The 17,429-nt window shown below is 46.8% G+C and overlaps 3 non-coding genes across 3 annotated transcripts; all 3 read left to right on the top strand.

The window, feature by feature from the left end:
- The first annotated feature begins 4,267 nt into the window (after positions 1 to 4,267).
- Positions 4,268 to 4,340, top strand: TRNAF-GAA (transfer RNA phenylalanine (anticodon GAA)). Its single transcript has one exon. It is a non-coding gene; the product is annotated as a tRNA-Phe (tRNA).
- Positions 4,341 to 5,314: 974 nt separating this feature from the next.
- TRNAF-GAA (transfer RNA phenylalanine (anticodon GAA)) lies at positions 5,315 to 5,387 on the top strand. The gene has a single exon. It is a non-coding gene; the product is annotated as a tRNA-Phe (tRNA).
- An 834-nt stretch (positions 5,388 to 6,221) lies between these two features.
- TRNAD-GUC (transfer RNA aspartic acid (anticodon GUC)) lies at positions 6,222 to 6,293 on the top strand. Its single transcript has one exon. It is a non-coding gene; the product is annotated as a tRNA-Asp (tRNA).
- The last annotated feature ends 11,136 nt before the right edge of the window (positions 6,294 to 17,429 follow it).

Raw genomic sequence — 17,429 nt, 5'->3', positions numbered from 1 at the left:
TACTCTTATTTAATACCGGTTTAAGATCAACTTATCCGTAAAATTATTTGTACATTTATCTATGTAGTGTTGCTTTAAGATCAACTTGTCCATAAATTGTTTGAACATTTGTCTCAGTAATGTTAGTTTTGGGTTTTTCGGGTTCTTTTATCCCCCCCTGTTCCACTTGTTGTAGGAGGGATTGTACCTGTCTCATATATTTAACCCCCTACAAGCCAGCATAGGAGATGTTCCATCTAACCATTGAATAACAGCTTGCCTGCATGTGCGAATGTTCAGTTTGTTAAAGATGTTTTTTAAAAATCGTCTCCTTATGTCCAATAGTGCTGGGCAAGCGCATAGCAAGTGGGGTAGTGTTTCATTTTTGTAGCCGCAGAAGCGACAGCAGGAATCCGTATAGCCGTCTTTATAAGTTAATAACAGATCTTTAGAAAAATGTAAGCCCAGCCGATGTTCGATGTATCTCTGTTTTAATGTCACGTTAAAATGACTTCTTAAATAAGGCTGTGGCTTTATCCCGCAATATGAATTTATTACTGTCCACCCATGTCGTTGCTTCGTGATTAATGATTGATCTTCCAAAAACGATATCCGTTTGACAGCATTGTTTGTTATTTTATTGAAAGTAGGTCTATCTGGGTTAGAGTCCCATAATGATTGAATTTCGAGGACCTTCAAAGATTGAGCCAAAAAGTATCCCCAGCTGCCTTGCGTGTCTTTACTCAGCTGATTTCCTATTTCCTTCCAGCATAGACTATCCAGTGTGCCTTCCTCGGATAGACGTATTTTGTGACAAAATTTTACAAAAGTGTCCATGCTACAGAACTTCTGGTTCAAAAGACCAAATTCCAGGCGAACCTGGGCCGGTGAGGCTGATTTTGGAAGATTTAAAACTGCTTTGTATGCCCTCATTTGAAGGTTATTTAACAGCCCCGCCTCTTTACCGCACCAGGTTACCAAAGCATATGACAAAGTTGGCAAAATCTGTGATTTCATCACGTTTAACTGATGGATATAGTTTGGACAACTCAATTTTTTTTGTAGTAGCCGGTGTGCATAAATCAAGGAGTGTGTTTTTGCCTTTAGGTCTATTTTGAGATCTTTGTTCGATGAACCTCTTTCTATTTTTAGACCTAGATATTTATACGATGGTTCTTCCTTTATTTGTGCTTTATTTGCGAACCATTTAAATACCTGTTTTTTTGTAGCTACTAAACGGACCACTTTAGTCTTTTCTTTATTTAATTCCAAACTTTCATGCTCCAGGTAGGTTACCAGATTATTAATCAATCTTTGGAGTCCTATTGGGGTTTGGCTCAGTACAACAATGTCGTCCGCGTATTGCAGAAAGGGGATTGGGATGTTTGCCAACTTCGGCGGGTGGCCTTCTGCTATCTTCATATGCTGTGTGATGTCCGCCATATAAAGATTAAATAAGCTTGGGGCAAGGGCGCACCCTTGTTTTAGACCCTGTTGCGTATTAATTTCGCCAGTGGTACTGCTGCCATCTCCCAATTTGACTTTTGCCCAAGTTTCACTATACAAGTTTTTTATTGCATCCAACAGGTTCTTTGGTAATCCCCAAATATTTAATTTTTTCCATAATCGATTTCGATTCACTCTGTCGAATGCTGCTCGTAAATCAATGAAACATGTAAATAATCTGGTCTTCTTTTTTTCTGCTTTTCCTTTTAGGAGTGCCAAGGTTGTTAAATTTGTTAAAGTGCCCATTTTTTGCCTAAAACCTGTTTGAAACATAGGTATTATTTTTGTTTCCTCCATCCAATCTTGAAGGTGCTGCAGCAAGCATGATCCATATAGTTTTGCATCCACATCTGTCAATGATATCAGCCTGTAATTTCCCGGCTCGTTGTGATCGCCCTGCTTAAAAATAGGATGTTTTATACTTCCTTTCCAGGACTTGGGCGTTTTATTCTGGGTGTAAATCCAATTAAATAATGGGGTTAAATATTCGGCCCAAAACTCAGGGAAGTGTTTGAAAAGAGCGTTTGGGAGTCCATTTGGTCCTGCTGCTCCCTCTGTTTTTAAATGTTTTATTATTCCTTTTATCTGTTTAGCTGTCACAAGGGTGTCCAGGTCTAGGATGTTAACTCCTAGTGCTTTAGGTACGCTTGTGATAACTTTAGCAATGTTGTTTCTGAATCGGTTCTTTTTGCCCGTGTTTGACGTCCTTTTGTCATCCAGTTAATGCTCCTGTGTTTTGAGCGGGGATTTTTTTTGCTCCAATTTATTAGAACATATTTCACACTCCTTATTGTTGTGCCACTTTTGTCCGCTCTTCCCATCAGCGAACATATTTTTGACGTGCTTGACCCATTTGTTTTCTCCGATTCCCGCTTCTTGTTTTAGTTGGTTACCCTTTGTTAGTTTGTTAATTATACCCCAAAATGACCGGCCATTTTTATTCTTTCCAGCAATTAATAGTTTGGTCCAGATTTCTTCTTGATATACTTTTTTTGCTTTACTCAGCATTGTCTTGTATTTAGTTCGCATAGTTCTTAGTTTTACCTTATCCGGATTCCTTCCGTTTTTCATCATTATTACCTGCTTCCGGACTTCACAGGAAATTTTCTTTTTTTCCTCCCGGAGCGTAGAATTAAACCATGGCTTCTTTCCACTGTTTATTCTTCCGTTGTTTGATTTTGGGGCTGGGAGGTCTCTAGTTATGGAATCACATAAGTTTTCCCAAGCCTTTATAGGTTTTTTTTTTCTTCAATTGGTTGTATTAACAGTAGATTTTTGAATTTCTCCATTGCTGGTTTAATATCTTTTCCGCCCCATTTCAGTTTCCGTAAATTACATTTTTCCGTGTTTTGATTAACTGTTTTTATTTTTTGGGTTTTGTTTACTGGCATTTTAATTTTGGTAATTAAAGGAAAGTGGTCACTTTCTGTCCGCTGCTCGACAGCAAATGTATTTACCTTTGGCAGCAGGTTATTGCTCATTATTGTAAAGTCTATAGTTGATCTCCGTTTACCGCTTTAAAAAGTTACTATATTTTTACTAACTTTTGAACAGGTTGGGCAAGAAACAAATTGTTGTTGGGTTGAAATCTGCAGATTGTGTGGCAGATGGTGGAATATGTGGCAAATCTATAACTATGCAAAAATTGCTGCGACCGCACAATTGCATAATTCTGGTGGCCCTGGTTATAAGGCTGTCCCTGTCCTCCCCAGAAATGTATTGTCTCCTATGCCCCTGTGATTGAGGGGCACTAGGGAGGGGAGGAAGGGGTCGGTGTGGAGGGGCTGAGCGAGGTTGGATGGGTCAGATACCGAACGGGCTCTGGTGAGAAGAGGGTAAGTGTGAAAGGACTGATTGGGGTCTCTGTGAGGGGCACCAGGAAGGGGGTCTGTGCAGAGGGGCAGATTGAGGTCTGTCTGAGGGGCACCAGGGAGCGGAAGTGGTAAGTGTGGAGGGGCTGATTGAGGTCTATGTGAGGGGCACCAGGGAGGAGGTCAGTGTGGATGGGCTGACTGAGGTCTCTCTGAGGAGCACCCAGGGAGGGGAGGGGCCAGGGTTAGGGTGGGTGCAGTTTTACCTGCTCGGATTGGTTGAGCTTTGGGAAGAGTCACGGCGTCGATGACGTCACTGCTTAAAATGCCAGCTCCGTGTCTGGTCTTCAGTGTTGGGAGGAGAGCAGTGCCCACGGCCTATCGAGGCGCTAACCTTGTGAAACTGAAACAACAACACAGCATCCAAAAACTCATCACTGCCTGGGGGCAAACCGCACCGGCAGGTACCCAAAACTCATCACTGTCAGAAGGCAAACGCCGCGGCAGCCATAAAAAGCTCATCACCATCAGAAGACATTTGGCAGACGAAAACAAGACTCTGCGATAAAACTTGCTGACACTTCTGCAAACAAAATTGACCGCAACCCGCGGCCTATCACATTGCTGACCTTGTGATCCAACCTCAACTGTGACAAAGCGTCACACATCAATAAGACAACCTAAACAGCGACTAAAAAACTCAAAATGAATGTGGAGTAATGAGGCTATCGCCTCGGTATCCAAAAACTCACCACTGTCAGAAGGCATCTGACAGACGAAAACAAGACACACGGGATGGTCTTCAGTGCTGGGAGGAGAGCAGCGCCCCCCAGCGAGGCTTCTCTCAGTGTGAGGGCGGAGGTGATAAGAGCCCTGGACTGCTGGTAATAACACCTGTAAACTCTACCAATAATGCAGAAAACCACCAGGGTCTCTGGAGCCAGAGCGGTCACACGCTGGCGACAGGAGCCGCCGAAATAGCTCAGTTGGGAGAGCGTTAGACTGAAGATCTAAAGGTCCCTGGTTCGATCCCGGGTTTCGGCAGATACCTTTTGTTGGAAACATATTACAATCACTTCTGCATAGTTAAACTTTAAACCCTCTAAAACTTGGTAAAATAAATCAACATCAATCTTGATTTCTTCCAGGTGAGCTTCTTTCTTCCTCCCCCTCACTTCTTTCGAATCCCTCTTTCATTCCTTACTTATTTTCTTTATTGACTCACGTTTCACGCAATCCTACTCACTGTAAATCTTACAATTTAAAAAATATTCCCACCCTCCCCCTCCTTGCCAGTCCTTCTCTGCATGACACAGAGCTCCTGGGCGTCACCAAGAGTGAAGTGAATAAGTGATGTCTGATTGGAAGAGTCCCAATGATGGGGGGTCCGCAGTGATGTGAGGAGGGTTTAATGGATTTCATGGAAGATGTGGTATAAACTGAATTGTGTTTTTAATGTTTAACACTTTATCCTTGGATGGTTTATACGTTTTTACGCTGGAAATAAACCTATTTTGAAAATAAACAGCAGCTTGATGTAGGGATTCTGTGAAGTGATGGACTCCCGCCCCACTTTCCCCTGCAGGAGCAGGATCCTGTTTGTGGTCATGTGTGTGTTCTGTGATCCATGGTCCAGGGAGGCACGTGCCTCTGGGTGTGAGTTCAGAGCAGCCGCCCAACAGACCCATTGCTAACAACATCCACCCATCACAGGCGGGTCCCGGTGCCAGTGACGCTCGATGGCTCCTTAGGGTGGGTGCAGTTTTACCTGCCTGGATGTGGTTGAGTTTTGAGAAGAGTCACGGCGTCGATGACGTCACTGCTTAGAATGCCAGCTCCGTGTCTGGTCTTCAGTGCTGGGAGGAGAGCAGCGCCCCCCAGCGAGGCTTCTCTCAGTGTGAGGGCGGAGGTGATGAGAGCCCTGGACGCCTGGTAATAACCCCTGTAAACTCACCAATAATGCAGGAAACCTCCAGGGTCTCTGGAGCCAGGGCGGTCACACGCAGGGAACAGAAGCCGCCGAAATAGCTCAGTTGGGAGAGCGTTAGACTGAAGATCTAAAGGTCCCTGGTTCGATCCCGGGTTTCGGCAGATTTTTTGTTGTTTAAACATTACAATAGTGAAACTTTAAACCTTCTAAACCTTGGTATATTCAAACACTGCTATAACAACATCAATCTTGATTTCTTCCAGGTGCCAGCTTCTTCCTTCCTCCCTCTCACACCCTTCCTTCTTTATTGACACACGTTTCTCGCAATCCTACTCAATGTAAGACTCACAATTTAGAGAATATCCCTCCGGGGTGAAGCACCTTTCCTTCTACCATTTAGCGCCTTGTCCGCGGTCTGCCCAGCTTTCGATAGCTCAGTTGGTAGAGTGGGCTACTGCAGTAATCACATCTTGGGTCGCTGGTTCAAATCCGGTTCGAATGTGTTTTGCAAACGTAACTTTTTTTCCTCTGCTTTACAATAGAAAGCGCCTCTTTCTCAGACACTCACACACCTGGGCTTTTCCTGCCTCCTCTCTTCACCTTTACACCCCAGCTCTCTCCTCCGGCTGGGGGCTGGGAGGGTCTCCCGCCCCACTGCCAGTGTGCAGCCCCCGCTGCAATCACCCATCATCAGGCAGAGCCAAGCCGGGCCCCGCAGGATCAGCGCTGGGAGCTGGTTGTGGAGACTCTGGCATCAGGTGATGGTGTTGGGGAGCGCTGCTGAGAGCGCCTGCTAGGAGCTGAGAGGATTGTTGTTAGGGAGGAGTGTGTTTGTATGTGTATTGTGAGAGGGAGTGTGTGTGTTTGTTGAGCCGGTGGCCTCCTGTGTTGGTGGGAAGGAGCTGCGAAATGACACACATGATAAGGTACATAACGGGCACCAGTGGGTTGCAGAATACGACTAGGAGCTGCTCTGTAGGCATGAGCTCATCGGCTCCTCGTTAGTATAGTGGTCAGTATCCCCGCCTGTCACGCGGGAGACCGGGGTTCAATTCCCCGACGGGGAGAGTGCTGTTTTTTTTTTTTATACTCGGCCTATATTTTGAAAGCATGACGAGTGGACATCTATTTTAAATGTAATCTATAATGTGACACGAATGCTAATGAGTACTGACGCTCATCTAATCTAAGTAAAAGATTTTCTAATACAATCACATACCCTTTTAAGATCGAGGACGGGCAATTTTTAAGAGATACACTTTTTGGGAAGGATTTAAATTTAAGCTTCTGTGTACGTTCTTGAAAAACACAAAACGTGTAATGGAGGGTTATTATTTACATAAAAAAACAAAGTACTATGCAATAAATAAAATGTATCTAAACGTGTTTTTTCACACTAAATAAATGAAATGATCGGGCGGACTCTGACAAAGTGTTTAATATGAAGGCGAAGCTTCTTTATCTTTATAAACCTAATGGTTTACAACTTACAGGCGCATTGTGGAAGCAAAAGTACCACTACCCGGAAGTGCCTGCCCCGCCGTCCTCATAAGAGATTTTATAGTCCCAAGGTCCAGGCATTTCTGCCAAAAGCAGGTCCGATTAGTGCAGTGTATTATGGGACTTGTAGTCCCGTTTCTAACTCTCTAAACTGAGGGCGAGGGGACCCAGCATCCAAAGCAAAAAAAACTTGGGCTGGGTGAAGTACTGGTGCTTGGATCTGGGACACGTGAGAGTGACGAGCTGCAGGGATCCAAGAGAAGGTCTTCTGCCCTCCTGCAGGGGTCCCCGAGAATGTCTGCTGCCCTCCTGCAGGGTCCCTGAGAAGGTCTGCTACCCACCTGCAGGGGTCCCCGAGAGGGTCTGCTGCCCTCCTGCAGGGGTCCAAGAGAAGGTCTGTTGCCCTCCTGGAGGGGTCCCTGAGGTCTGCTGCCCACCTGCAGGGGTCCCCGTGAGGGTCTGCAGCCCCCCTGCATGGGTCCCTGAGGTCTGCTGCCCTCCTTCAGTGTTCCCCGAGAAGATCTGCTGCCCTACTGCAGGGGTCTCCGAGAAGGTCTGCTGACCTCCTGCAGGGGTCCCTGAGGTCTGTTGCCCTCCTGCAGGGGTCCCTGAGGTCTGCTGCCCTCCTGCAGGTGTTCCCGAGAAGGTCTGCTGCCCTCCTGCAGGGGTCCCCGAGAGGGTCTGCAGCCCTCCTGCAGGGGTCCCTGAGGTCTGCTGCCCTCCTGCAGTGGTCCCCGAGAAGGTCTGCTGCCCTCCTGCAGGGGTCTCCAAGAGGGTCTGCTGCCCTCCTGCAGGGGTCTCCGAGAAGGTCTGCTGACCTCCTGCAGGGGTCCCCGAGAGGATGTGCTGCCCTCCTGCAGTGGTCCCCGAGAAGGTCTGCTGCCCTCCAATAGGAGTCCCCGAGATGTGCTGGCCTCCTAGAATGCTGTGTTTTTTTAGGTCCCGCCTGACCCAGCGCATGCGCTGGGATAGCGAGACTTTTTGAGAGGGCTCCAAAAAGTGCTACCAGGCCAGCCTAGAGCTACAGTGCAAGTGCGCGGGCGCGCGCGCCGCGCTTGACCGCGATTACTTTCACTTTCGCAGCCGCACGGCCGCTTTGATGTTTGAACGCGATCACTTTCACGGCCGCATGGCTGCTTGTTTTTTCATAAAGTTGAAATGCAACCTTTCCAGATAAAGTGGCGTGGTCCGAGATCATACAAGCTTCTGCTTGGGTGCACGACAGCAGCATGTCAGGATGTGTTTGCTACATCAGATGCATGACTATAACTTTTCATGCTGCAGGAGCTGAGATCAGCATTAATGTTAGCAATTAGAAGATGCATAAATTATGAAGCCAGCTTATTAACCAATTATGAGACTGTCTGCAACAAAATGAGCGCCTCATAAATAACTGACCTTCCCATGTCATCAACCGCAGAGAAATTCGGCCTCGCTTGTAAAGACACCATTGATTTTTGCCCTGTCTTTCAAAGGAAAGTGACAATGGAAGCAGTGTAAGTAACCTGGTATGCTGGGCTGGCTACTGTTTCAGTGTTTCCTGAGAGGAAGCCATTCAAGTTCTGTGTTATCTAAACAGCCCTTATCATTTCCGGCAGCACAATGCAGGAAGCTCTTCCGAGTTTTATTGTACACATTAGTCTTTCAGCATTGGTACCAAGTCATGAGGCAGCATTTTTAAATACTTATCAAGATGTCGCTCACAGTGATACACCCCTCCTGTGTTCACGGTTTAATTGCAATTAATACTCTCACTAGTGCCTCCCTGCAGCTTAAATGTAGGTCTGTAAAAAGAACAACACATTACTTTTAGAATGTGGTAAAGCAATGATAGTTTGTGCAATCCACAAAATTCAATAACATGGCCATGGATGGAGTTAGCAGGGTTTTAAGATCATTTAGGAGTAGGAGATACAAGTAAACAAGCATTGGCAAAGCCAATCGGATTGAAGTTAGCTAACAGCCTTTTGGCTTTTCAAATGCTTCCTTTGTCATGTTATGTTATGGTCCTTAAAAAACTTTATTGTTGGGGGAGGGGGGGGGGGGCTGCCTAGCCCTCGCCAATATAAAACAAGCATTGGCAAAGCCAATGGGTCTCGCCCTTGCAAGAGATTTTATTTTATATTTTGTGTGTTCTACAGTAGTGTGTTTATAGTGAGTATAGATTATGTGTGTTTTTGTTAATAAAATTGACTTTAATGTCTACTGCCTATTTGATGCATGTTAGATGTTATGAGTTTGTGAAGAAATTGAGCATTTCAAGGGCTGTTGATATCAGATTAACTTTAGTATTTAAAAAGCAGTATGCTATAGTGTTTTTAGGTCTCGCCTAGGCAGCGCGCATGCGCTGCCTAGGAGGGCCTTTAGCCATCGGTCTTCACTTTTTCAAGCACTGCACTCATGCTTGTGGTGGCATCCACCTTGCGGGGGCGAGCAGCGGTGCGGCCACGTTAATTACAAACATATGGCCGCTGCTCGCTCCCGCAAGGTAGATGCCGCTACAAGCACGAGTGCAGTGCTTGAAAAGTGAAGACAGTGAATATTGCTTGTTTTCTGTTTCCTTGGAAAGGCTCTCCTCTCACCCAGCACACGCTCCTGCTGCTTCATCTTCTATCCCACCCTTTTATCTAGCTCCCCCCCACCAGTCTGTGCCATCATTAGGGACAGGAGGTGGACAGTACATGCGGGGCATCACACAGAATGTTAGTTAGGGTATTCTCAGATATCGTGTTATGCATGTGTTAACAAACTTTGTTGTATGCCGTGCCCTGTTAAATACACGCCATTCCCATTTTTACCATCGCTGGTTTTATTATTTGAATTTGGAGGCTGCTGCCTTTTAACTAAATGCCCGCTTTCATTTTCAATCACGGGTTTTCAATTTTTTTTTTTATGTTGAGGCTGTGTTTTTTTTAACTACACTCCCTCTTACTGCAGCTCACTCGCTCTTCCTTCCCCTCCCCTGCACGAAGGCTCTTGCAACATCACCATCTTAGTGCCACACTATTCAGTCACTGAATATGTATGTGGCAGCTATTGGTCGCATATTGCACCAGTAGCGCCCCATTAGAAACATTCTCGCTTGGTCTGGCGAAAAAAAGTTTGTCTGCCCAGCCCACTGCAGCTGAAAGTGTCCAGGTGCACCATGGGCCTGCCATGGACTTAGGGCACCTTAGCAATCTGCTCAAGGGGTGACTGTACCAACCTAGTGGCATCTGTTGAGGTTCTCGTCATCCCTGTGGCAGAAGACAAGGAGCGCATGTGTGCCACACAGACTAGAGGAAAAGGCCTGCCTAGGAACTAACTGTCCACTATTTAACTGGTGCAGTTTAATGTTTATTCCTTACGCTAAAGCAGAGTGTACTGACACTGCTTTGGTACCAAAAAATGATTACAATCAAGGCTAGCTTTTTTTCATGGGTGAACTACGCAAGGGTCTTTATCTGACTGGGCTTCAGTTCTTCTTCAATAACTGATGTTCTCTTTTTTTCTCTTTTAATATGCTGCAGGCACAGTGTAGTCCTGCAGTCGGCCACCCGGTCAACCCTTACCTCCCTCCTAACATGAAGTACTCAAGCCACTTGCTTGGAGTATTAAGAGTAAAAAGCTGGAAAGCACAACACAGAGGGCACACCACTTTTATACTTCGAGGAACTCTTTTTGCAATTTTTATGTAGTGTGAATTGTTCCCCTCTGTCATTTCCGTTTATTGGCTGGAGAGGCCCAGACATTAGGGGCCCCTGAAAGTGCCAACTAAACATATTCAAAGGAAAGCTCAAAAATGTCTTGAGCAAGGAGCGATGTCACCAAGTTAAACTCATTTTAGGCCTAAAGGAGCCTTAAGGCATGTTTGGAATTTGTATTTCTGCTTTGGGGTGCTTGCTCCTCAACATCATCATAACCTACAAACACTCAGGTCTTATCTAATTTGGGCTGATACTAACCTTTTCCGTGAGCCTGAATTTTTCAATCTTCTGTTGCACATAAAATGTTGTCACATCTTTTATGGTTACCTCAGGGAACCGCTTTATGCAAGGACCTGCCACCCTGTTGTAATGATAACACTGATCTCTTATTCTGAATATGAGTCTTTCTTCCTGTGATAAGGGTTTTTAGTGAAATATGGAAGTGCAGGGACTCACTTTACAAAGCACCCGTTTGCTCCGGAGAAATGCCACAGTTTGCAGCAGTGCTGAGAAGTGCTCCAAATAAAAGAAGTGCAGGGACTCGAAAGCAGAGAGGAACTGCCCATTATAGCACTGCCTTTGATAGCTTGTAACATCCTATATAGATATCCTCGATGCACACATTGATTTACCCCAAACTTCGATGTTTTTTATTGGCTAATGTAATATAATAGACAATGTGCTGCATGGCTAAACACTTATAGGGTCCCAAAGGCGAGACCTATTTACTATGCCAATGCTTGTTTCCATTATGCTTAACTGGTTCTGGCTGTTTTTCCTCGCCAGTTGTTGTGTGTTATGAGGGTCTTCTATATTGTGGGCACTTTGAAACTCTGAACAGAATTCAGTTCTTTATGGTCTACCTCAAAGTAGTGTGTTTTCTGTGTCTGTTGATGTTTTCTTAAGTTTAGTAAACACTAGCTTGAGAGTGTTATCCTGATGTGTGTTCTTGGGACCTACATTGGTTGATGAACATAACCCATAACACCACGCAGCCTCATACTGGCCTTAGAGCATGTGCTCAGATGTGCATATAGCGCTCCCTGGTGGTGTAGTGGTTAGGATTCGGTGCTCTCGCCGCCGCAGCCCGGGTTCGATTCCCAGGCATGGAAGAAGGCATTTTTAGGTCTCGCCTGGCGAAAGCAGCGCATGCGCTGCACTCGCCTTGGGGAGCACCTTTTGCAATCGATTCTCCCCAACGCTTACATGCACGCGCCTGCATTGACAAAGATGACTGCTCTCGCCATCTGTCCAATGCAGACAGCATGCACGTGCCCCTATGGACTGTGGATAGTCCGACGCCATCTTGTGCAAGTTGTCATGGCAACTCTTCGCGTATGATGTCCACACGTGCGTGCATGGGGGCGTGCTTTCGCTTTCACGCGCACGGAGGAACAAAGATGGCATTGGGCTGTCCACAGTCCTTCAGTGAAGCAGCTTCCTTTCCGGCGGCGCTATTCTGTCTTTGGCGCACTCTGATCTTCTTTGCGGGTGTAGGGAAGCCTCGGTTGTTAGAAGGTACCGGGCGCTTCCTCGGAACTCAAAGCTGCTTCCTCCCTGTTGACAGGCAACCCGCGACGGTGACTATACTGCTACATTGGCAGTCTTCCCCGGTATGATTACTTCATTTTAAAACATACACTTACACACTACTTCGGGCCCTCCAAAAACTCTCATCTATTAGTACTACTTGGCCATTACTGCCCTCGGTCAGAAGTCAGCGGTCATGTTACTATTCTGAGAAATCGTCGTGCTATACTGGACCTCTGCATGCATATTTTACCTCTGTAGCACTATACCATTACACGCTGAGTTTCAATACGAGCACCGCACTGCGCCACTTCGATACTACACACATGAACCACGACCTCCACCCACTTTACCGTCAAATGGCTATGATATTACATACGGGGTGGCAGAGAGAAGGTGCTTTTGAGTGCACAGATGATAGACAGTGGGGGGCAGAGTGTGTGAGCACGAGTGGGGAGAGGCTAGATTGTGGGTGTATAGCTGTAGAGAGAAAAACAATACGAATGGAGAAAAGAGTGGGAGAGTGTAGGAAGGTGGAATCTGACTAATGGTTGCCCCCAACTTTTAGCCTGGTATTTGAGTGTTTTTTGACTAGTCTGGCTGGGATCCTGCTATCCAGGACCCCAGCCTATCTGCTTTCTCCCTAAAACTAATGTGAAGTACCCTAGGTACAAACCAATTGGATGCTGAGGATGCCCTGACAGTCCCTTGTAGATGGTACCCTAGGTACCCAGGGCATGGGTCCCTCAGTAGGCCTACCAGGGCTGCAGCACTTATTGTGCCACCCTGGAACAGCCATACAAACTGACACCACCAGACCACTACTGTAGTCTGGGTAAGGTGGTGCTAGCACCCCTTACAGGGATATAGGTAACCTATAACCCAACCCATTACAACACATATACTCTCATAGGTCACCCCTATAGCAGGTCTTGCTAATCCTACAAGGAAGGGTGCTGAGGTATGTGTGAGGGGGGACCCCTACGTGAGTAGGACCTCCCTGCAACCTTCGTAAAATCATTGCTGGGTTATTTGTAGTGTAGCCATACCATATACTCTTAACCGCATTATAAGTCTATCGCGATAACGCGATAACTTGAGAATGGCTACACAGAACCATATCGTGTTTGCTGTCAAACATGTAGGAATCATACCCCCAGTGCAGTCATGGGCATGAGGGTACGATTCCCCCCTGCTAGAGGGGCGATATGGGAAAAGCGGTAGAATTTGGACACCAATTTAAAAGTGCACAAGTAACACAAAATGGCTACTGCCCGCCACCTACACGACCCTGGCTGGCTGTTGCTGGGGAAAACCCCAGCCTCGCCAGCTGGACAATAGGGCTCCTGTGGCAGGGAGGTGCTAGCATCTCCCCAGACAGGATAATGTGGATTGGAACAGGGTGGGTGCACCAAATGTCCTTTCAGAGTTGCACGTAGGCAGCTGCAGAGCCCTCATTCTGCATACACCGCTTGGAACCGGTTCAGGGGCATCCTGCCCCTCGCCCAGGCGGGAAACACACAAAGGAGAGAGGGTGTAGCCACCCTTTCCCGCCTCACCTCTCATTGGTGGACACTCCCCTAATCTTGGGGATAAAGGTGAATAACGTGGCCAGGGAGCCTGAGATTAATCTTGAACTTTACAGTCTTGACCTTCGACTTGCTGCTGCCCAGCTGACGGAAGAAATCTCCCTTGGGATAAAGGGGTTATCCCCCTGCTTGGCAGGCACCTGAAACACTGCAAGTGACCCGGTTGGAACTTCGCTGCTCCTACGGACTTTGACGACTTCCAGCACCCTTGAGGTGGGTTTCCAGCGCATCCCGGAGTCCAATACCCCAGGACACCGGCCACCTCTTGCGTAGCACACGACCCTGACCAGTGGGGAAGTTGTGCTTTGGCCCGTTTACGAGCCAACCACTCTACAGCAATTGTGCCAAAGACCAGCACCCTAGCCCCCTCGGGTGGCCCGTGGGTGCCCTTTTACGCACTCCAAATTGCCACCTCCCGCGGTCCCTTGTCTCTCGACTTGTGGGCCCCAGCGGAGGTCTATTTCAACAATTAAGAGTTCCCCTGGTTGCTCCAGGCCTGCTCTACAGTCTCCTTGAAGGAGACCTCTCCCAGACCTCGTGGGTCTGTACTGCAGCAGATTTTTCATCTTGCGTGGGTTGCGGTTGCCAAGGCTTAGTGGATCCAATCCGGACACTAACACCGCAGCAACCCTCATCCGATGTGGGACAGTCGCCCTCCAGAAGCTGGCCTTCCTTGAAGCCTCCCGGAGCCCGTGGCTGCAGATCGAAGCTACACCACTTTCCACCTGAAGCACCCGACATCGAAGGGCTCTTTGCTTTGAGCCTCCTGGTCACTTTGCCGTGACCCAGACTCTGTCCCCTCTGCTTTCAGGTTCTTCTCTACAATCTTCACATCTTTGATCTTCACGGCATCATCGACGCTCTTGGCTAGCAGCACTTTTGAACATTTTCCTATAGAAAATCAGCCCGCGACCCGACATCGAAAACGACCTATGCACCCGGCTTCCCTGGGGCAGGTAACAGTGGTACCTCGGTACTCTCGTGGTAGTGGGCTCCTCATAAGCTTAAATCTAAAGTTTTAACTTTGTACTCCTGCTAGAAGTGACTTTAATCTGTGTAATTTCAACCGCGACATTCTCCATAGACTATAATAGAGATTCCGATAGCAGCTATTTTCACTGCACGCGCCTCCCGTGGGTCCCCTTCCTCATAACCTGGGGTGGATTCTTAAGGGGCCAGCGATCCTAAATGCCCTAGGCATTGTCTGTAGAATTGTCGTGGTTCTTATACCACTTTTTTGATATATGGTTTGGTCCCCCCCCCCCCCGGGGCCCTGTGATTCCTGTGCTATTTATTGTGTTTATAAATGCTTGTTTGAATTGTAACTTTGCCACAGCTTCATAAAGAAACTGTGGGATTCTGTCTAGAATAAATACATATATTTTATATATATACCTGTGTGGGCTACTCTTTCATTTGGTTATTCAAGAGGTTATCTATGGTAAAACAATAAGCTTAACACTCCTTCAAGACTTAGCCTGAAGGCTGCTCTCCACAGTTACCACTAGGATAGCTTTCTTTAAAGGTTGTCTTAAACCTATCATCAATAAGAGTCGAATTGGACTGGTGCAAGGTGTCCCTATAACTAGGAGACAGCATATGCCAGGCCAACTTCTCACAGAGAGTAACGGGGAGAAATACAAAATGCAAGCCAGAAAGAGACCGAAAATATACATGTAAGGAGATATACAGCAAAAAAGCGAGGGAATGCCCAAAGACACACCCCAAATGGGGATAGCCAACATTATGGAGGACACAGCATGGCCCGGAGGCACAAGATGGCAGACGAACCAGCAGGTGATTCCCCTACCTTGGGCCCGGCCTGCCATCTTATCCTACATGGAGCTTGCAAGGGGGAGGGAGGTGTCCCTCGGCCAGAATTGTCGATAGGTCTAGCCAGGGGGCCACACAGGTAAAAGGCACAGCTAGGCAAACATCGGACTCTTTGCGTCCAGCCCTGCTTGCCGCAAAGACCGTTACCGCCGCACACCCTGAGAGCCGCAGTTTAGAAGCTACTGCATGGCGGGGAATCTCTTCTTTACTCGTCCACCCATCCCCGAAGTTAGTAGACTCGATTTGGTGTAAGTTTTTCATGTTAGGTTATGTCAGGTTCCTTCCGTCATAGGTATAAAGTTATTGCTAGCTGCAGTCGTCTTTTACTCTCCGTTTCTGCTTCAGGTAGATCCTATGTTTGTTATATTATTTAAAATTGTTATGTTATGCTTTTTGTCATATTACGGCGAGGTGAGTTAGTTTATGGTTAGCGGGCAAAATTAAGGTACCCTTTGCATCTCAGATAAAGTTAGTTACAAAGGACACAAATGTCTCGTTGACTTCAGAGGGGGGGGGGGGCTTTCCTCAATTGTTAAGGATTCTGCAATTTCGCAGGGGTTGGACCAGTTGCTTTCTTGGTCCCTTACCCCACATTTCAGTCGTGCGCAGTTGGCGCTTCGGAACAGTGACTTTTGGGAATGTTTTTGGGATGGGTCTGCGCCAGGGGACCATGGCCACGTTGCCCAGACTAGCTCTCCAGCGGGTGTAAGGGGTGCCCCAGGGAGGGTTGCTCTGGGGTGAGCAGGCCTCCGGCACTACTATAAACAGCAAGGATTCCCATAAGAACAGTTGGGCTACTCACACCCTAAGTAGAGCCCCCAGAGGGGTTAGGAAGGTCTGAGGTATTGGGGCGGAGTTGAAGGGTAAACCGTGAGTTCACAGAATGATTTGTGATGCACAGGAAAGTATAGGAGTTGTAGGTGACTCAATGTCGAGCGGACTATGTATTGCGGGGAAAAAACTGTGTTGCAACCTGTATATAAGGCCTGGGCAAAAATTTCGTTCCGGTCGCGGAAATTGCGATAATTTGACATTTTCGCGCTCCGTGGAAAGCGCGAAAATGTCAAAATTTCCACATTCCGCAGCTTAGCAATAATTTGTTTCTTGCTCGCGCTGTAAAATAATACATTCTCGCTTGCGCGCGATCGCCTTACCTGAATCCCCGCGTTCGCCGACAAGGTTTCCCGATCCGGTCGCATTCTCCATGAGAGTTCGCGCCCGCAGTGACGTCATGCGTTGCGCGATCACGTCTTTCTTCTCGCGATCATGCACCGCGAGACAACTGAAAACAACCACATGGGTAAGTTGGCGAGCCGCGACCAAGCAGAAAATACCGCGAACTGGCGGGAAAAAAACTTCCGCATCTTCGCGATATTTCCGCGTGTTTGCGGAGATTTTTAACATTTTCGCGATAATTTGCGAAAGTGACTTTCGCAAATTCCGCCCACCCCTAAGTGCTATACGATGATGATGTGAATTTGTATTTATGTTTACTTGAAAAATACAGCTTCAGATTTTTATATCTCTAACAAAAACAACAAAGTTTGGTCTCAGGCTGTCATTCGGAACGGCTGGGAGGTGTTTGCAGGGAGTGGTGATAGGAGGAGGCAATCTAGTGGACAAGGGGTGCAGCAGAGAAAGCCAGCAAGATTGTATATGTGCATGTGACTGAATCCACTAGGCCTTATAAAAGTTGTATTACGGTTGTGAGGAATTCGTGTATTTTGCTTTACTTGAACTTTGTGAGATTTAATTGGTTCAAAATCCATTTCCCTGGATTGTGAACCATTGTTGAAATCACCAATGTGCACATTTTGTCCTGCCTAGTGATAGTAGCTCACATTCGTTTTCAGACCACAATTGTTTTTTAATTTAAAGTGTAGTGTCGTTAGTACTAAAGTATTTATGACTCGCACTGACGACTCAACAAGTGTATAGAAATTATTTATTCATGAACTAAAAATTTTAATCTCCAAAGTTTCAAAATGTAGCTGGATGAAACTGCCTTGCAAATTTGAGGGGAAAACAACTGCTTCTAAAATTGAGCTTCCGTACACACACCCGT

Source organism: Triturus cristatus, chromosome 4_1, assembly GCF_964204655.1.
Source record: "Triturus cristatus chromosome 4_1, aTriCri1.1, whole genome shotgun sequence".
NCBI lineage: Eukaryota > Metazoa > Chordata > Amphibia > Caudata > Salamandridae > Triturus > Triturus cristatus.
This window is presented reverse-complemented; position numbering and strand designations above follow the sequence as displayed.